The sequence below is a fragment of the Bemisia tabaci genome, chromosome 3, assembly GCF_918797505.1.
Source record: "Bemisia tabaci chromosome 3, PGI_BMITA_v3".
Classification (NCBI taxonomy): domain Eukaryota; kingdom Metazoa; phylum Arthropoda; class Insecta; order Hemiptera; family Aleyrodidae; genus Bemisia; species Bemisia tabaci.
Window position 1 is genome coordinate 53,941,942 of NC_092795.1, and position 22,024 is coordinate 53,963,965.

The 22,024-nt window shown below is 40.6% G+C and overlaps 2 protein-coding genes across 2 annotated transcripts in view; both read left to right on the forward strand.

Moving 5' to 3' along the window:
• Positions 1 to 18,932, forward strand: part of fy (fuzzy planar cell polarity protein-like protein) — a 44,055-nt gene extending 25,123 nt beyond the window's left edge. Inside the window, exons 11-12 of the transcript XR_011899628.1 lie at positions 9,926 to 10,586; positions 12,987 to 18,932. The gene's annotated coding sequence lies outside the window, so the exon portion shown is untranslated. The remainder of the gene's footprint in view (positions 1 to 9,925; positions 10,587 to 12,986) is intronic.
• The window catches only part of LOC109033040 (low density lipoprotein receptor adapter protein 1), a 71,512-nt gene that overhangs the window by 8,355 nt on the left and 41,133 nt on the right, over positions 1 to 22,024 (forward strand). The window lies entirely within an intron of this gene.

Here is a 22,024-nt window from a genome sequence, read left to right on the forward strand (position 1 = left end):
TTTGGACTACATTTTGCAATTCGGAACTATAATTTCTGGCTCAGTGTAGAAACAGCGTACGTACAATTAGTTTCGCTATGTACACAAGTGTTTTTACACATAAGCTAGTAATTATTGTTCCGAATTGCAAAATGTGGTCCATTTGGACTTCAGTTTGCAATTAGGAACTACATTTCTGGCTCAGTTGAGAAATAGCGTATGTACCTTAGTTACCCTATGCGCATCTGTGTTTGTACTGATGAGCCATAAATTTTAGTTCCGAATAGCAAAATGGCCATTTATGTGCCCAAACTAGTAGTATATACTTTGTTTTTAAACCGAGCCAGATATTGTAGCTCCTAATCGCATACTGTATTTTTAAACTGAGCCAGATATTGTAGCTCTTAATCGCATACTGTATTCCATGTACAATGTTGACTTTACTCTACTATGAATGTCATTAAAACGTCCCGCGGACACAAGACGCCGCCGAAAAACGCCGTATGCACATTTGGCATGGTGTATTGATCGGTCATCGATGTATCCCCATTTGAAACTAGTAAAGAATCGATAATTTCGGTGTTCATTTCGAACACCCTTTTTATCGATCTTTCCCCGTAGGTTTGAATGGCAGATCAATCGATGGATCGCAAAACATGCCACGCCATCTATATAGTAGATATACTAATAAATATACGAGAGAAAACATACGACTCTTTTCCCTCAATTTCCAGTTTTTCTAGATCCAATTCCGAATAAAATCCGTTGTAGGATTGAAAGCAAAATATGAAAATGTTCTCAGAAAATTCTTGTGTTATGAAAGTAAATCTGGCAATGTCTAAATGTTCATACGGCGTTTTCACTCGGCGGGCAGTTTTTTCCCTCACTGCCGGGCCGAAATCGCTGCACTGTGTGCAGGCAGAGACGAAACGGGCAGTGAGGGCGATATAGCGTGTAAATGTAAGAAGAACATGAGAAATCTGATCAGTATCGATCATAATTTTTCCTCAAATGTTCGTCCAAATGCTCATACGACGTTTTCACTCAGCGGGCAGATTTTCCCTCACTGCCGGGCCGAAATCGCTGCACTGTGTGCAGGCAGAGACGAAACAGGCAATGAGGGCGATTAGAAGAACATGTGTTATCCAATCAGTTCTGAGTAGCATTTCTTTCCTATTGGGCTACATCTTTTGGGCACATCAAAACACGTTGTCTGCATAAATATTGTGGCGTTTGTGGCGTACTTCTAAGATTGACGCTCAAAGAGATGAAAAAACCCTATGGTACAATTTTTTACATTACTACCTGTAAGAGAGGTCAGCACAACGCTGACGTGCGTCCCTAAGTTATACAATGCATACAATGGTGAAGGAGCGAGATCTCCATCATTACAATCAAATAAGTTAAGCTCCATATCATATGGCTCTGTATGAAATGCGTTTCCTCTAACCTTATCTAAATTAAAATCGTAAATATAAGCACCTGTGAGAGACGCGCCGTGTCGCAGATTTAGAAGTTTTGAATATATACATGATTCACAAACGGTTTCAGTTATGGCGTTATATATATATCTAAAGTATCGTTGAGTCGTATCCATTATATCAAGAGAAGCTATAGCTCTGACGTCCACTAAGTTTCTTCTAAAACCGTAAGCTTCAACTATGATGAGTAGCGCTAGTCTGAGTGAAAAATTTGCGTGACCAAGATTCACCATGCGCACGACTAGGCAAATAAGCATGAATTGAGAAAAGGAATTGGGGTTGAACGCTCTCGCCTTAACAGTTGCCACATCGTCCCACACGTTTCTAATGAACCTCGAGTCTCCGGTTGAGTCGCTCCAACGCAGAGCCTCAGGAGCATACGCTACGAGCTTGACCGGCAACCATCTGTATAGCAATCGCGTATCTGTAAATATCTTTAGTACCAGGGACGTGGAGACCCTATGGGTATTTATCTGTTCCTTGTATTTTGGAAGATTGCGTTCAATGAGAACTGTGTCTGTAACCAATACATAATTAGGTATTCTGTGATTGACTAGTATCGAAACGCGCATAGCGTTTAAGTTTTCCTGATTGCACGGAACCACGTTTACATCTATTTGCCTCCCATTTTGTAAAACGAATGGCGTTGTGGTGATTGATAGTTGATTGGGCGTGATAGGACTGACTTTGAAGACCTCGAAAGTCTCAATCGTGTCCTCACTGATCGGTACTAAAGTTACGTCTGTATTGTTTTGGTTGGGCGGATGAACCGGTGAATGTAACATCCTATCTAGAGTAACCAGATGCGACCTGAAACACTCGGCCGGTGCATTGCGATTCGCCTCATCATTTGGGATTAGGTTGTTTCTCCTCGTTCGACATGCTCGCTTCCCGAATCCTGAAACGCCTGTTGTGCCAGACATCTTGAAACAGGTGACCAAGTCTGAATCAATTTTAAAATCTCATACGGTAAAAATTACCTGTTGTGCTATTAGTTTCTAGTTGTAAGTATACAACTTCAACTCGAATAACCGTGTTGATTTTCACTGGAGACCAATGAAGATCCTCTGCTAACATTAAGTGGAAGCCTCTACTTTCTTAACTGCGCCATTCAGTTTTTGAGATTACTCATCTTTTTGTTAGATGATTACCTATGCGTTGAGCTACATTCGTTTCGCTAACATGTAGTAGTCGGTAAACTTGTTTGGCGCACAGCATAACGTAAAGCTCTCCAGGCAACAAGACGGTAAGGCGACCGTTAGTGTCGATAAGTACTCTGTAAGGAAATGTTGAATCCTCGATGGGGACGATTTCCACCTTTACCGGATAGAGGATCCTCATCAGTCTATTTCAATTTGTTAACACCCAGTAGAAACGTAGGATAGGATCTTATCTGGACTGCATTTTGCAATTTGGAACTATAAATTCTGGCTCTTCTGGAAAAACACTTATGTGCATAGGGAAACTAAAAGCACATACTTTGTTTTTAAACCGAGCTGGAATTCGTAGTTCCAAATTGCAAAATGTAGTCCATTTTTAACATCCATCGTCGAGTTCGATTTTCCGCCAGGTCGGTTTAAATGTCGGGAGCTTATTCACTCATCCAGTCGACGTATTTTCGCCCATTGGGTGATTATTTCGCCTGCGACCGGAGTTCTGAGGTCCCGACATTTAGAGTGATCTCGCGAAACGTCGAACTCGAAGACAAGTGTTACAATTTTTTACTGTGCAGCTCATTCATGCGAGTTTTGCCGTGCCATTGTATGTGATTGCCTAAAGTCCGCAGGGGCTGTCTGCGGCGGTTTTGATTTTATCTCCATCGTGAATCCCATCTTCTCGCCGGGCCGATTTCATAACTTCTTCTCAAGTTGCTGAGTTCCAACCAACGGCTCCTTGGCCCCCACAATGTCTTTGCCCACGCTGATGACCGACTCTCATGTCGATACCCCCTTCGACCCTAACCCAGGACGAATGTGCGTTTCCTACTGCGGCCGTTTTTGATCTTATCTCCATCGTCAATCCCATCTTCTCGTCGGGCCGATTTCATAACTTCTTCTCAAGTTGCCGAGTTCCAACCAACGGCTCTTTGGCCCCCACAATGTCTCTGCCCACGCTGATGACCGACTCTCATGTCGATACCCCCTCCGACCCTAACCCAGGATGAATGTGCGTTTCCTTCCCAGCGCAACGTTAACAAATCGCAGTTTCCCTTCCACGCGGTCGAATTAGATCCAAGTACCGCGGAAGAATGGAATTTAAAGTCGCTGCATTTTCCCCGACCACACGACCACAATCGGCTGCATTCACCCAGTAAAATTGAACTTTTTTGAAGTCATCAACAACACGCGGTCGAATTAGATCCAAGTACCGCGGAAGAATGGAATTTAAAGTCGCTGCATTTTCCCCGACCACACGACCACAATCGGCTGCATTCACCCAGTAAAATTGAATGCTTATTGAATCAATCACAACTAGATTCATTTTTTTCAAGAGCGCGATGATGACTTTGTTTCTCGACGTGTGTGCTAACTCGTCACTCAAGATGCCAAAATCAGTGCCCACTCTTTTCCATTTCTACGCGATTATTAATTCATTTTGGAAATGAAAATGGACTCGGGGTTCAAAATTGATTACATCGTTGATATTCTGATGCAAATTCATGTTTCACAGTTCTAAACAGTGCTCAACATGAATAGCATGATCCATATTTTTCACCGGGCAAAAAATTTCGGCAGAGGGCTTTACGTAAACTGCATCACTTGTGTCTTGGGCAATAATTGAATTGCATCATCTTCGCCTTCTTATCCTCAGAAATATTTGTTCTACTACCAAGGAAAACACGTTTTGATTCTGTGGATGTCGGAATAGTAGGAGGAGGAGGCAGAAGTAAATTGGGCACTTGATCCCCTGTAGAAGATTGAACACCGAAACACTCAGTGCCATCGACAGTAGAGATTTTGTTGATTCCTAAATAATCGGTGCCTACGCTTGGGTAATCGTTGTTAGACATGTTGAAACTATTCTGTGATTTGTATTGAGATCTGCAGATATCAGAAATATGACCGACACGTTTGCGGAAGTGACATTTAGCTGTATTGAACTTGCAGTCTTCTCGGTCGTGTTCCTGAAAACATGATGGACAAGACGGGAGTCTCTGTTGAGATTTCTTGTCGAAAGAAGAAGCGGAAGAAGAAGAAAGATTAAGGTGATTTGCTTGGCCGCCCAAGTCCTGAAAAATCACCCAGAACTTCAGACCCCTTATGGCACTTAGTAATGGTGTTAATACTTACGATTGATCTCGACTGCAAGTTGATGATACGGCGGATCTGACACAGCGGATACTACGTTCCAACGTCTATGTCTGTTAGCCGGTCTGCTGGGATTCTGCCTGGTAATCGCCGAATGCAGACTGGATTTCAACTCCAACTAGACAAAAACGCATCATAATGGTTATTGAAAGCACATGCAGATTTTCAGAACAAATTGCGTCAAACATCCGTGTGAAAACTAATGGAGTTTCAACTTTGAAGCAAGTGTTTTTGAAGTGTACAATGCATCCGCCCTTGGTTTGGCTCCGCAAAATTTACCAGCACATTGAAGAAGCGATAGTCTGGCCGGTGAAGTAAGCACTCAGTCAATGAGTGTGCACTCTTTGCTCAAGCGCTGAATAAGTCTGATTAGTTTGTCTACGCGAAGAAGTAACACGGAAAGTATATCAGCAACATTGCAGGCGCTCCAAGTTATGCATGTCAGCTTTACGATGTCTGTCTCTCAGGCAATGACAGAAATCAGCGATTTCAGCATTTCCAAACTGGCTCGAATTTTAAACTTGGAGATCATTTTCGCTCAGGCCCAGCGGCGCCTCACCTTAAGAAACGTTCCACTTACCATCAAATTGCTGAGTATGAACTTAGCCTTTTTCTTTGAAGGTGAAGAATTCGGCGAAAACACTACCTAGGATTTTTTCTTGCGACACCCAGCGCCTTTTTTTCGTTGTCAGATGCACTCTTTGTTCCACTTACCATCAAATTGCTGAGTATGAACTATTCTCGAGTCTAGTTTTGACGAATAGTATTTCCAAAACTAAGAATTCATCCCATCGAGTTCTAATTGGAGAACGGCTGTGATCTTAACTTGCAAGATCCTGACGAACCATAACTGCTGCTACCATGAGAAAGAAGAAGAAACTTGACTCAAGCCACTGATGAATAGGTATGGTTCTAGTGCGGCTATGCTCTCAAACTTTCGATCTGCTACTATCAGATGTGGAATCTCCTTGTAAGGAGCCTCCCTCATAAGAAGAATTGGATTCAGGAGCGCGACCCTTAAGGCCGAATATTGTAAATTCGTTAATCCAGCATATCGTAAAAGCACGAACGTCACACGAAAGGCGTTTGCGATCAGAAAGAAGAAGAAGAAGACAATTTACTCAAGCTACTGGCGAATAAATAGGGTCCTAGGGCGCCTATGCTCTCGAACTTCGAATATGCTGCCATCAGATATGGAATCTCTTTGTAAAGAGCCTCCCACTCAAGAAGAATTGGACTCGGGAGCGTGATCCATAAGGCTGAACATCGTAAATTCGTTAATCCAGCATATCGTCAAAGCACAAATGTCAAACGAAAGGCGTTGGTTATTAGGACTGTAGTAGTATGTCAAGAATAGATCCCGCCAAAGAATTGCCGTCTAAAACGCCAAAATTATTCAACCTCCCTATAAAATTCTCGGGAGACCTGGATTTTCGGCTGTAGGTGCGGAAGGTTTGGATCGTCTGACGGTAACATGAAAGGTGCAGCGAAATAGTCTCGATCCATCGATTGAATTTGTTATTGTTCAGGTACTCACCCATTGATGTGAAGAACACCTGGAAAAGATCAGCTGGGAAACAGTAATGTCCCGCAGTACAACCCTGAAATGCTCTCCGGTCATCTGGTGTCCTTATGCCTTTATTACGCGAACACTGCAGTTCGCAAGTCTACGGTTACACTCGCCTAATCGCAAGTTTTGCCTCTACAACGCCGCAGCTTGAAATCTGTTTACCGATCATCGTCATCATTGCGACCCCTACTGATAGTCTTGTGGTGGTCTTTACTGCTTTGTTTACGCTCAACAAGTCACAGGACTGTGAGCCAACTCACAGGACTTGGGTGAAGTATCATTTTCCGCAGGGAGTATTTGGAAAAACTCCCCAGTCAACTTCGGAGGTGGATCTGTTCGAACGTTACAATCTGAGTACCGTTCAGTGACTGGATTCACTATACTAGAAGACCTATAATTAAAGTCTCCGAGTGGTTGTAGTGAATTCATCGTTATATAAAGCACGGAAACCGTTGCCGAGTCGGACGTGCCGCATACAACGCATTTTCATTTTGGGATCAAGCACTGTTACTAAGCAATTAAAATATTCCCTGTTCCAGTTCTTAGCCGCAGTCATTTAAAGGACGCCCACACAAACGGACGAAGAAAATATCTCTACGTGAAGCAGTCGGCATCAACGGCAGTAACCGTCAACAGCCGTTGCGTTTTCCCCGATTCCGCTAATTCGTGAGTTTTTTGTTCGGGACCTCAGTTACTTCTCGGATTGGCTGATTCCATTTCTTTTGTAGCACTATCCATAGGTCAAACAAGAAGCTGTGATTCGGTAAAACTTCTCAAGACCGTTGCAAGGAAGCGCCGTCGCAAGAGAACCCACGAGAAGGGTCCTAATGTATTATATATTCGTCCGTAAGAAGAAATACATTTTTATCTCCCTGTGGAAAATTACATGAAAACCTGCATGGCTTTTTCGGGGCTCAAGGTCTCGCAGATCTTGAGGAGCCTGCTGAGACAAAGGCGCAAAATCTCCTTGAAGGCATCGATTGGCATGATTGGGATTGGAGTCGATACAGGGATGGGAGCCAAGTAGATCCAGTTGACGCAAGTCGTACGCGTCATATCTGTGTAAATCCGCTCTCAGCGGGTGTGGCCCGGCGGCGTGAATTCTGGGGATTCTTTACGATAAATAGTGGCAGAATCTTTTGAAAAAGTCGTGTAAAGAATTGTGCATCGTATATTTCTCAATGAGTCAACCGCTGATGACGCATTGGCTAATTGGAGGATCGGAAACTTTTTCGAAAACTTACGATGTGCAAGTTCTAATGTGCCCAATTCATTGTTATTCTGTAATAAAAACATAATGTACCTACCTTAAAAAAAAAAAAAAAAAAAAAAAAAAAAAAAAAAAAAAAAAAAAAAGTAAGTGAAGCAAAAAAAAGAAAAAAAATTAAAAAACGAAAATTTATATGAAGAAAATGAAAGAAAAAAATAAAAAGAGTAATCCAACAAATGGGGGGTTTGAATATTAAAAATTAAGAAAAATAATGAAAGAAATGAAAGAAACGAAAAAAAAAACAAACAGATCAAAAAATCAAGAAGTGAAGAAAAATTTGAAAAACCAAACTGGAAAAAAAACAAAGAAAAGTACTCAAATGCCGAAAAAGGAAAAAGAGCCATGCCAAACTTTGAAAACTTTGTAATGGATTAAGTATACTTTTATTTTTTCGGAGTGTTTCGTGTTTCTTATTTGTAAATAGGAGTCCGTAGCTCAGAGCCGAAGGACCGAAGGGCCGTTTACTACATAGATACTTAAAGAAAGAAGGACAATAGAAAGATACTTAAAGAAAGAAGGATAATAGAAAGAGAGAGACAAGAATTATTATATAAAGATGAAAGACCGAGAAAGATAGAATGGAGATAGAAAGGTAGTACTGACGGTCCTTTGGCTCCAAGTGATGGAAAAATGTATGCCCTTCAATATTTTCGTTGTTAGCCCTTAGCGTGTTGCTGCTTTGTTAATGTCATCTTTCCCAGGAAATGGACGAAGAAAAAGAAATCGTAGCTCGTGCACTGCTCAGAAAACATATGCTTTTTTGGTATCTATCATTATTTCGGCTTCAGGAAAAACGCAGCATTGGCACCAGCGGGTCGATTGTTGAATCGTTATCGAATGACCTCGATCGATTGTGAAGATAGGGAGTTATCGATCGAATTCACTCGATAAACGATTCAACAATCGAGGCGCAGGAGCGAAGTAACTGTCACCCACCACAGAAAAATCATTGTGATCATGATTTGAATGTTGTTTGGACTTCAGAGATGAGCATTCTAAGACCTACGATTCATTTTACTTCTTGTGATACATTGGGGACGTTCAAATATTGCCTAAGACATTTTGAAACACACCCTCCCTCCTCCCGTCCACGCGTAAGGCCTTGTGAAGCTCACAACGTCCTCCCCCTTCTCCCTGAAGTGGCTTACGTAATACTTGAACGTTTCTTTCCTAATGAGATTATTTCAAAACATAACCACTTTCAAGTTCTGCTGTGAACTGCGTGTAGTTTCTTTTTTCCCCTTGAAACTGCACGACAGATTTTTCATCAATCATGTGTGCGTGCTTGTAAACAGTCTACGTATCCTAACAATATTATAGTTACCTACTAGTAAAAAATGCCACTGCAAAATAATGATTTTCATCTTTCGATTGCTCTCTACGTTTTCTAAGTAGCCTTAGAATCGTACTTGTATTTTTTGCTCCGTCTGTGCATCTTTAAGCGTCAAAGCAAGATAAAGCACGTTGCTCTACCAAGTTTCTTGAAGAATCTTAGCTTAGTTAGCACTCAATTCTGCGTTGCCAGTGAAGTTTCGATCTTGACGAACATCATGGGAGTGGTACAACTTTGTAACATCTTACCAGCGGTTCAATGGCCAGTTGTGCTGGTCTCAGAATCTGTTGTCGCACGCGGTGGCTGTGAGATACGATAGCGTTGCATGGTGGCAACGATTGTTGACGTCGTGCTTAGGCAGTAAAACGCTAAAATGGGCCTGAGCATGGTGTCAACAAACAGAAAAATATCTTCCGTATGAGTAAAACTTAAAAATTAAGTGTAAAGGAGAGGGTCTGCACTGAGAAAAAACTATGGTTTATAAACCTATTAGAGGTAAATATGGAACACCTATAATAGTCGTAAATAAACTAATGATTCTCGGTCTGTGAACCATACTAAGGTCTCTGTACCTAATTAAAGTACCCCGTACCATAACTAAGGTATATGTGCTATTATTATATGTAGAGGTACTACTATTAGTGGTGTTCCATATTTACCTCTAATAGGTTTATAAGCCATAGTTTTTTCTCAGTGTGGGTATATTTGGATTTGGGTTAGTTTAGGTCAGGACATGTACGGTTAGATTAAGTAGGTAAGGTTAAAATTATGTAGGTCGGGGGAACTCAAGCTCTGTGAAAGTGGGCTAGGTCTTGTAAGGTGAAGTTTTTTTTTCTTCTTTATATTGTTTCTTCAAGAAATATTTGTTTTAAGACGTGAGTCTTATTCTATTGAGAAAATTAAATTTAAAATTTTGAAGAGTTTTCCCCCCTTTGTGACTTGATGTCACTTTGGTTGGCTTTTCATCAAGATGCGATGTTTCAGCCTTCGCTCGAGTTTCCTTTTGATGGAGGACGGGAGCGTTTTGTTTTCCCGACAGCGGCAGGTTTTCGAGGACTGTTTTGTGAGTAGCTAAACCAATCTGTTAGATAGTTGTTGGTTCTGACAATGAGCTTGTTCCTTGAAAAGGAACTGCATGCTGCATTGAGTGTTCTCACCCACGTTTCAGCCTCTTGTTCCGATTTCGACATCCTTTGCATGATGTTTTGACGCATCTTTTCTCCGCTCGTGGGAACGAAGAGTATCGCTGGAATATCGTCATCGATTAGTTCTATCCGATTAGTAACAACCGAACAGTGCTGTAATTGCCTAGCTAATTGAGCCGGGCTTTTAATTTTTGCAACGTCGTCTGTGTCGACGTTGCAAAAATTAAAAGCCCGGCTTTAAAGCTCTGTGAAAGTGGGCTACACTGAGAAAAAGCTATGGTTTATAAACCTATTAGAGGTAAATATGGAACACCTATAATAGTCGTAAATAAACTATGATTCTCGGTCTGTGAACCATACTAAGGTCTCTGTACCTAATTAAGGTACAGAGACCATAACTAAGGTATATGTGCTATTATTATATGTAGAGGTACTACTATTAGTGGTGTTCCATATTTACCTCTAATAGGTTTATAAGCCATAGTTTTTTCTCAGTGTAGGTCTTGTAAGGTGAAGTTTTTTTTTTCTTCTTTATATTGTTTCTTTAAGAAATATTTGTTTTAAGACGTGAGTCTTATTCTATTGAGAAAATCTAAATTTAAAATTTTGAAGAGTTTTCCCCCCTTTGTGACTTGATGTCACTTTGGTTGGCTTTTCATCAAGATGCGATGTTTCAGCCTTCGCTCGAGTTTCCTTTTGATGGAGGACGGGAGCGTTTTGTTTTCCCGACAGCGGCAGGTTTTCGAGGACTGTTTTGTGAGTAGCTAAACCAATCTGTTAGATAGTTGTTGGTTCTGACAATGAGCTTGTTCCTTGAAAAGGAACTGCATGCTGCATTGAGTGTTCTCACCCACGTTTCAGCCTCTTGTTCCGATTTCGACATCCTTTGCATGATGTTTTGACGCATCTTTTCTCCGCTCGTGGGAACGAAGAGTATCGCTGGAATATCGTCATCGATTAGTTCTATCCGATTAGTAACAACCGAACAGTGCTGTAATTGCCTAGCTAATTGAGCGGGCTTTATTTTGCAACGCGTCTGTGCGACGTTGCAAAATTAAAAGCCGGCTTTAAGCTCTGTGAAAGTGGGCTAGGTCTTGTGAGGTGAAGTTTTTTTTTCTTCTTTATATTGTTTCTTACTTTAATACGGTAAAATTCATGAAAATCGTGCTCCTAATAAGCGACCTTGGAATTCTTCCATTCCGTAGTTAAAGCCCAATCCTCTCCAGAGCTCTAACTTGAACATAACCCGCCATAACATTAAGTTGAGGATCAAACCCTCTAGACTGATGATTCCCAAGGAGATGGTTATCCAATGGAACGGCCGAGATTCCATGATATGATGGACGACATTCGGTAGAACTCCAACAGCATCCTGAACTTGATGAAAGGACCCATTTCCAAGTTTTATTAATTGACGTTCTACTTCCATCCTTCGTGACATGTGATCCACATGACTAGTCATAGGGAATATTATCTCATCTGAGTAAAGCCCTGAATTGATTTCTCCCCAAGATTGGTCAGGCTTGTTCATCTGACAACAATGTCAGTGTCAGCTGATAAAATGTATATTTTCTCATAAGAGGTTAATAAAAGTTTTCAGTCAGTCTTTGACATCTATCCAGAATTGTTTTGGTATTTATATTAAAAACTAAGAAAAACATTTAGTGGAAGAAATAAGAGCAGTTTTAAATACATGGTTGAAGTGGGACAATGCCTCATCAACATCGGTATTAGTTTTAAGTGGCATTTTCATTTTAATGTGTGTATCTACTTCCTGTCTAAAGATATTCCAGTTCGTAGTTTTATTATGCAAGCAAAATAATTTTTTCTTAAATATTGCATTTACACTTCAATTTAGAATAACCATAGAGTGATCAGAAGGTATATCAAGAGTGTCTTCTGCTAATAGATAATTGCTACTTAATCCTTTTGTTATGAAAAAATCTAAGAGATCTGGAGTTTTATCAACATCTGTTGGCCAATAAGTTGGTTGAGTTCCAGCTACGGCTGTTGCACCCTCTTCATCAATAACTTTCCTAATGATTCTACCTCTTGGTGTTATTTTTCGAGAATTCCACGAATGATGTTTTGCATTGTAATCACCCCCTATTATATAGTTTGGCCCTAATGAGCTTAAAAAGGTCTGAAAATGTTCATAGGAAAAGTTTTTTACACCAGCTCTACCCGGTGGGCAATATACAGCTGAGAGGACAACTTTTTTACCCTGCACGTTAATTGCAACGTTACAAGCCTGAATTGCCGGTGAACGAAAGTGTTCCTCTTCATGATGCATCAGATGTGATGCTATTATGACTGCTGCATCCCCTCTAGCCGTACCAGCGGGGTGATCAGCTCGATATACATAGTAATTTTTTAATTTAAAAACATCATTATCGTTAAAATGAGTTTCATGTTAAAGTAATACATCTAAGGATTGGGAGGAAAGTAGAGTAATGGTGACCTCGACGTGATTTTGTAGCAAATGTTGCAACTTACTTGGCAACAATGCCAGCCTAAATTAACGTTATACAATCGTTGAACACTGTTCAACAATACTTAAATCGTACGATGATTTGAATATGAAACATATAAAATTGAAATAATTTTATTAGTAGTTTTTCATACCATTTTCGGAAAGGTGTACGGAAAAAGTTAATCCCAGTTGTCCTACGTAGACATATTTCCAGATAGCGCCTGGAACGCTAAACTGTGAGAAGACGTGGTCCAGCAGAGAGGGAACACTATTTACGTCGAACACCTGTCGGCATTTCGAGAAGAAAAGTTATTATTTTAATACCATTGCTGGAATATGACACAACAGAGATTAGATACGAAGGTAACAGGATCCGCAGGATCATCCATTGTACGGGTAATCCTCCAGGTGATGGTTGACGCTGTAGAGGCACATGTCCTCCCGATGCCAAGCGAAGCTTGAGAATTTTGACCAGTTCTAATGATCGGCGCAAGGTGTCCAAGGTTAATAAATTAAAATTTTGGATGACTAAGGGGAAACAAATGAAAGACATTAAACAAAAGCACAAAAAAAACAAAATACAAAATTAAATACATATTGAAATTAATACACAAAATAAATGCTTTGCCAATTACTGGTGCAAGGCCAGCCAATTACTGGTAAATCCAAATTTTTGGGTGCCAATTACTGGTACGTTTCTCATTTTCCATAAATATCAATGTTAAAATTAATAAAAGCACGGAAATTGTTACTTTCAACATTTTTTGAACAGATGAGTGTATGTTCTTTTACTAAAATCCAACACATCAACAATAAGTCTCAAACTTTCCAAGAAGTACACCCTCAAAGTTGAAAAAATCCTTAACGTGCCAATTACTGGTACAGTTACTTTCATCTAAAAGAGTTGAGACGAATTTTGAAGAAAACTCGATTTATTCTTCCATGGAGCAGGAACATATTCGCAACTTTAAACTGTGTTAAAAATTACGACCAGCTTCATAAGGGCCTTTTAAGGAAGATTTTTTAAGATTAGTCCTGAAATCTTATCGAATCCTGGAGCTTTTTTGACTTTAATTTTCCCCTTGATCTCCTTGAGTTTTTCAGATGGGGAGATGGTTTTAATTGGACGTATTTCTGCCAAACGGAACTATCTGCATTATGACGTGAGCCCTGTTATGCACATATTCTCATGGGTCTCAGGGCTCATGTCTTCATGCACATAGTTCTGTTTGGCAGAAATACGTCCAATTTTAACTGGAGGGATTAATTTCTCGATTTAGGAGGTTTCAATGTCAATTTCTCCCCCTGTGCTTGTAGGCCCGAGACTGAACTGTCAGTGGTTACCTCTTCTTCTTCAGAAGTAGAGTCTGACGTCATGTCATTATGAGGTTTGAAAGCAGCTTCAAAATGGTCTGCCAAAACTTCTGCTTTTTCAGAGTCAGAATTTACCCAAGTGCCATCAACAGTAGTATGAAAACAGGAATTTTAGCACAGTAAATTATCCAACAGCGTTGCATGATTGTGCAGAAAAATAGGAATTAAATTACAGCGTTGTATAGGGATTATTGTACAATATGGCAACGCTGTAAAAAGAAAGTATTGCATGTTGCCCCTTCAATATGCGGGTTATGCAATCGTGTAATGTTGCCCCTTCATTTTGCGGGTTATGCAATGGTGTATATCAACTCCCCTCTCGTGAGAGTAAACCGCCGACCTCTTATCGTTCTCGAGGAAGCAGCAGCGCCCCGAAGCGAGCGCTCTTCATTGTATTTACCTCACAGATTCTGAATTATGCTCGAAATTTGTTTATTATTTTATAAGTAATGTGCGTGTGGTTTTTTCAATGGTATCAAGGATCCTGTTTATAAATCAGTGCATCTAATAATCATTGAATTATTTTCCGGGTCTTGGCAGCAGAGTTAACGGCCATCAGACCTGCAAGATTCGAGCCTGCCAAGAAATGCCAGGGGAAAATTACAAGCCTGGTATCACATTTTTGGTCGTCAGGAACCAACCAATGAAAAAGGGTGCCTAAGAAGAAACAACTCTGTCCGGACTCGATGATAAAAGATGCGTTCCGGACGACGGAGTGAACGATATCAGAAGAGCATCGAGAGGAATAGGCGTGACCTTTTCAGAGCCGCAGCTTCCTCCATGCCTGTTCGGTGGCCCCCGCCAATCTCTCGGGGACTGCCCCATTTCTGTAGCCTAAGCGCCAGTTCAGTGGCCCTCGCCACTCCTTCGGGGAGAGAAAAAAATGAAGAAGTCCAATTTTCAAATGTGTTTCAAATGTTCGAAGTGCAATTAGACTTTCAAGGCCAATTTATTTATCCAAACCAAAAAACCAAAGGAAATACCGAAGTCGGTTTTTCGTGGGTGAAGGTTGTTTTCACTATACGGAGGCGCTAATTAATAAACACGGAAATAAATATCCCTCTCTTAAGAAGGACCTAAGGAACGGGCAGGACCTAAAATCAATAGGCTTCCAATCAACTCCCCTCTCGTGAGAGTAAACCGACGACCTCTTATCGTTCTCGAGGAAGCAGCAGCGCCCCGATACGATATCAGAAGAGCATCGAGAGGAATAGGCGTGACCTTTTCAGAGCCGCAGCCTCCTCCATGCCTGTTCAGTGGCCCTCGCCACTCTTTCGGGGAGAGATAAACCTCAGCTGACCAATTCTTTAGAAATTCTTTAGAGATTCTTTTAGGTGCCAAATCCCTGGTGTGGAAGATTACACATGGTCGAGCGGTACTTGACATTTTCTTTTTCTAAAACTAAAATGAGGAAAAAAATAGCAAGCCACTAAGTTCCGTGAAGATCAACACCAGAAACTGGACTGGTCGTTACACCGGGCTCCATCACCGTACCTGTCAGTAAGGATGGGATTGAGTCGATGCGAAAACCCTACGAATTGAAGCAGTTCTCAATTCGCGGCCATTAACTCCGCTGTCTTCCGATCACAGGGATTTGCAGGTTCTCACCCCTGGACATGTTTTGATAGGAAGACCTTTAAGTTCTCTTCCGGAAAAAAGTGAAGTGATTCCCCCCATTCCAAGTGAAGATCCATCCAACTAGATTCGCTCGAGTGTTTGCCGTATATGTTTGTGTATTTGTTTGTATGAGCGTAAAGGCTGTTCATTTGGAAATGGTGTCAAATTTAACAACTGATGCCTTTGTTGCTGCTTTGCAGCGTTGTTATTTCCGGTCCGGAAAACAGTCGTTGGATGGGCAACGTATACTGTGCATCGTATAACATCTTGCGGGAGTCGGAGCTCACCGACGACATTAGTCGAATACAAGATATAATGGTTGGGTCCAATCCAATAAGACGATCCTTGACCAGAAACCACGCTTGATGGACAGTATGGAGCCAAGCCATCAAGTCTGTCGACTATCTCACCTCTCTTGGGGTCCAAAGTAGTCGTTAGGCTTCTATATAGATACAAGTCCAGACCATACGAGCTCGCCAACTCCCCGAGAAGCACGTTAATGCGGTTGGGTGGTATAGCGGGCACGAAGTTAGGGTAGTACCCATACAAGCGTAAAACGCTAGCGCTCAAAGCGCAGACGGACTTCCAGAGAAGAGCGCGGGCAATTGGGTCGAAATCAGGACTGATAGGTACGTTCATTTTGTTCCAAAACGATGAGGCTGCATTGCCTCTCAGATCAGTAACATTGGTAGGCGTTGCCATCAATAGGGTAGTATCGCCGATCAGCTTTAGCAGCTTAGCACTTGTGATATCCATTTTTGCTGTTTGGTGGTTGTGTCTAGACACTATATTAACCAAACATTAAAGTGTACAGACAAAAGAGATTGAAAACTATTCCCTGGTAGAAAGGAGGCCTTTGGCGAGCGCTCACGGCGATTGGGTAAGCGGCTGTGGTAGAATGAGTGAATAAAATGCAGTAAAGCAAGTCTCCTACTAAAAACACATTTTTTTATGAAGGCACTCTAAATAGAGGTACATATCAAAGTTGGGTAGATTTTTTTTTCTTTCATAAAGATTTAAACAGACATTTGGAAACGTTGATTGTTGAGAAGAATGAACTGTCATTCCTTGCAGGTACCATCGGAAATTGACATCTGACACAAGAGGAAGAAGATGATAGAACTTTAAATGTATACACTTGGTCATATATATAGGAACAATTCTCCCTTTTTTGTTATCCCATTACAAGCATCAACATCCTTATTCGAAAAAAAGAAGTGGCAAGCAATCATTAGGAATTTTGTTCAACTTTTTCTCAAAGATTTGAAAAGTTAACAATCTTAAATCATCAAGGGTAAGCTTGCCTTTAGCAAATTTACATTAGGCATCAATAAAAGGCTAATCGTCCTCTTGTCTCATAACAGTTTTAACTCATAAAAATTAAACTCTTTCCAACTTAGCATTACATTGAAATATTCTAATCTACTAGCAGTATTTGCAAGCACAGGTGAATCCATAACTGGAGGGAGCTGACGCGAATTGCCGACTACGAAAACAGCTTATTCGGCAATATGCATGCTCTGCACAGCTTCTTGTAACTCGTCTGTAAATGCCTTATTTCGCAGGAGGGGAGATGAAGTTATCACCTCGGTGGAATGTTAACGATCTCTGCTTTGACACTTTTTCTACTTAATTTTTTTTTTTTTAAGCTGAATCAAAGTCATCATCATCACCTTTGGATTCTGGAGCTCCGTGAAAAACTTAACAATCAACCCGTATATCCTCCCTTGATTCCCTCGAATCTTTCTGTAGGTTTTCATCTTTACATAGCCGGTTAAGATGCTCATCAAAGTCGCCTCGTACAACACAGGCATTACAGTAGCTGGAAAAAACGAGATCCCTCTTATCGGGGGATTATAACCTAACCTAACCTAACCGCCGGCCTTCATTGGCCGTCATTTAGGAATGAACCGGACCGAATAAGGATCGAAGCTTTCTATCCGGTCCCCTCGTGCCCGTAGCATATCCTACATTTCTCTTCTCTGTTTTGACTTGATTCTAGTTTTCTTCACAGTTTTTTGGAAGGGATAGTTATTTAGTTCAACTCGAATGTGAACCCCTCTATCTCCTCAGACTTCACCTCAATTTCAACGTTCAAATTTATCTCCATTTCCACGGGACATCAGCGGGGAGCTATGGTGATCTGCCGTGCTAAGGAAGAACGCTGTATGAACATTCGTGAGTTGCCAAATTGCCCTTTAAAAAAACATGGATTTGTTGCAACATTCATGTATATTTTTCCCTGCAATTTTCAGATATTTTAGATTAAATTGGGTACAAAATTGTCCACAAATTTTGGGGAAAAAAAACATTCACAAATTACCCAGTAATTTCGGTTTTTATCGAAGGAGACTTGGCAACATCTAAGGTTTCATACGGCGTTCATCCCTAGCATTGCAGTGATGTAAGCACCTATTTGAAGACACGGTGGACGCATGTTATTATCATCCGAACAGAAAATTGAATTTCGGCTTAAATTCACTGTAAATGGCTCAACACTTGTAGCATGCAAAACTAAAATAATTTGAGATCACACTAAAACCGTACTGATTTCAATACAGCCACCATGCATTTATTAAATTTTCAGAGAAAATCAACTGACCCTAAAACTTTGCGTTATCGTGTAATTTCGCCTTAAAATCACTGAAAATGGCTCAACACTTGTAGCATGCATGTAAAACTAAAATAATCTGAGATCACACTAAAACCGTACTGATTTCAATACGGCCACCATGCATTTATTAAATTTTCAGAGAAAAAAATCAATTGACCCTAAAACTTTGCGTTATCGTGTGATTTCAATGCTGATATCACTATTACAACGTGGTATTTCCAATACTGTTATTGAACGGATTTTGTTTCCAACTGTTGTAAAGTAAAAATGTGACGAATCATCCAGAACTCTAAATATGGAAATTGTTTGCTAGGTTATGTTGATCTAAAATCATCACACGTTGATAAGAATTCCATAGGTTTTTCATGCAATCATTTTCCTCTGCGAAACTCACAAGTACATCTTCGAGATTTTTTTTTTTTTGGGTGAAAAAGTCAGAATTTTAGAATGATTTCCAATTTTTGATTCTTTCCTCCGAAAAAAAAAAATTCCAAGATATGAGGCTGTTTCATTGATCATACTCTAAATATTGCTCTAAATCACTTACGGAGGTGGAGTCGTTGGTTCTTCTTTAATAACTTCTGCCTTCTCGATGTGCTGCGGAGTTGATTTCACTTCCACTTCTTCTTTGACGAACTCCTTTGACGACTTCTATCCATTATTCGTTTGATAAAATTTAAATGAAGAGTGAAAAAGAAGAGTTTAAAATTTAAGTGAAGATTCACCAACACTAGGGCATGACCTAATGAGTCTGAATGAAGTCTGTGCGGGGGTGCTTTCCCACGATCCGCAAGCTGGACACGGCCACCTTATCAACGGATGTTTTCGGGTCGCGAGCTCAAGCAGCCAGGCTAGGAATGTCGCGTAGCAAAACCAATCAGCCAGATGTACGCTAAATTTATGAACATTTTCCGCATGATAATATTCTCAACAATAATTTAGTTAATTCAACCAATACCCTGTATGATTTTTGACAACGATTGAAAAAAATTTGGAAACTAAAATTGCCATAATTTGGAAACCTGTATTGAATTCGACAAAAAATATCAACCAGTTCATTCAACCAATACCCTGTATGATTTTTGACAACAATTGAAAAAAATTGGAAACTTAAATTGCCATAATTTGGAAACCTGTATTAAATTTGACAAAAAATATCAACTTGCATTGTTGTCACATCTAAAATAAATTCACAAAAAATTCATCTTTTTCAACAGTCAAATCGGCAACAATGCAGAGTGTCCTCAAATCCCTATTTTTCCTCTACTCCATTTTTGGTAACAAACTACTAGCACAGCACTAATAAGGCGAATAAGCACAGCGGTAATGAGTCTGAAAAAAGTCTGTGCGGGGGTGCTTTCCCACGATCAGCAAGCTGGACACGGCCACCTTATCAACGGATGGTTTCGGGTGGCGAGCTCAACCAGCCAGGCTAGGAATGTCGCGTAGCAAAAACCAATCGGCCAGATGTACGCTAAATTTATGAACATTTTCCCCATGATAATATTCTCATCAATAATTTAGTTCATTCAACCAATACCCTGTATGATTTTTGACAACAATTGAAAAAAATTTGGAAACTTAAATTGCCATAATTTGGAAACCTGTATTGAATTCGACAAAAAATATCAACCAGTTCATTCAACCAATACCCTGTATGATTTTTGACAACAATTGAAAAAATTGGAAACTTAAATTGCTAAATTTTGGAAACCTGTATTAAATTCGACAAAAAAAATTTCAACCTGCATTGTTGTCACATCTAAAATAAATTCACAAAATATTCATCTTTTTCAACTGTCAAACCGGCAACAATGCAGGGTGTCCTCAAATCCCTATTTTTCCCCTACTGAAATTCGAGCCAAGCTTAGCTTCAAGAAGGATTCTATCGGTGGAAAAAAAAGGGCAATGGAAGAAAGTGTGTTCAGGCGAGTCGGGTGAGTTGCATCCTGGGAGAGGGCAGAGATTATTGTTAAGAATTTTGAATCTGAATAAATAGTCGCAAAAGCTGCCATGACCGCTAAAGAACTGAGTCATGTAGAAATTAGTGTCACCGAAGGGTCTATGAAGGAAGCTTCTCAGGTCAGGGATTAAAGATTTAAACCAGATGTCTGACTCAGGTTCACTGTCAAGCCTAGAGGCCCACCTCTCAATAATATCCGCCCTCACTTGGGGTTTAGGTTCACCGCTAAATTGCCTGCATCTGGACTCAACATACAAATCGGTTGGGGGGATGCCACTAAGTATATCCAAAATGTTATTGGAGACTGTGCGATATGCGGCGCAAATGCTACGTTTGAGCGGTCTGCAAGTTTTAGTTATTATTGCACAGTATTTGGATATCTTAGTGACATCGGCCCATAAAGGGACACCATAGAAGAGGGAAGAGTAAACTGCGTTTAGAATGAGTTTTCTTTTTTTGAAGGAGGGACCCCGTATGTTAGGAAGTAAGGGAATTAACGATCTATGTACTTTAAGAGCCTTTTCACATGCTTTAATTACGTGGTTTCTGAAACTAAGTCTTTTATCAAGCCAAATTCCTAAATACTTGATGGAGGGGGAGGGCCTGATAAGACAGCCAAGAACTCGGAAGGATGCCTTCTTCCATTTACCCCCACCTCCCAGGAAGCAAGCTTCAGTCTTGTCCGGTTCAAGGCTCAATTTCTTGGGTGACATTTCCTCTCTGATCTCAAGGGAAATTACTTGGGCACTCTGGCGCAGCTCAGATGGTGTTTCAGCCTCGATGATGACCGAGAGGTCATCTGCGTACCCGATTTTCTCGCACTTTTTTGTATGAATTTTTTCAAGGACCGAATCATAACAGGTGTTAAAGAGAAAAGGGCCAAGGATTGAGCCCTGAGGGACTCCAGATGTGACAGGGAAGGAGTGGGTGCCGTAAGTAATTGTGCGGTCTGAAAGATAGCTCTTGATTAGATTGATTAAATAAGCAGGAGCATTTTTCCTTTCTAGAGATGTTACTATATCTAGCCACGAAAGCGAGTTGAATGCATTTTTTACATCTAACATTAGGATTGCGAGGGCTTTTTTCCCCTTGACATCATATTTTTTAGCTACAATGTCTCTTACTGTGTTTATTGCATCAAGGGTTGAACGGCCAGCCCTGAAGCCGAATTGCCTTTCTGAAAGGGGGTCAACTGATGAGGAAAGTCTGAATAATATGAGATGTTCGAAAATTTTGCCTAGTCCATTAAGGAGGCAGATGGGCCTGTATTTTTTTATGCCAGCTTTTTTTGGCTTAGGCAAGAGACAGAGAATAGCTTGCTTCCATTCGATAGGAAAGTTACCTGACAATAGGTAGCTGTTAAACATGTCAGTGCAAGGAGAAATGTTGGAGTTGACGAAAGTTTTGACGATCTCGGGAGGAATTCTATCAGGGCCGGGTGCTTTTTTGGCTCTGAGGCGGGAGCATGCGCGTTTAACTTCTTCCTGCGAGAATGGGATTATCTCTTCATCTACGTATGTTCTCTCCCATGAGATGATGGGGTGTAGAGGAAAAAGTTCAGAAACTACTTTCCTGAGCTCAAACTCAGTTAGCGACTCATTGTCATGAGATTTGGGTGATTTAAATTTATTACGCATAATTTTATAAGCCTTACCCCAGCAGTCAAATTCGAGTTCTTCGATTAAATTCTCCCATCTTTGATTTTTGGATTTAAAAATAGCGTCGTTTAGTAGTTTGCGGGAGTTGGAAAACTCTAAGTAGGCCTGGTCATTTTCAGTTGATGATTTGCCTTTCATTTTGTAGAGGCGTCTACGTGACTGAAGGCATGACTAACGGAGGGACGCTATTTCAGGGGTCCACCAATATGAGGGTTTTTTCTTTGATGACGGATCTTTAA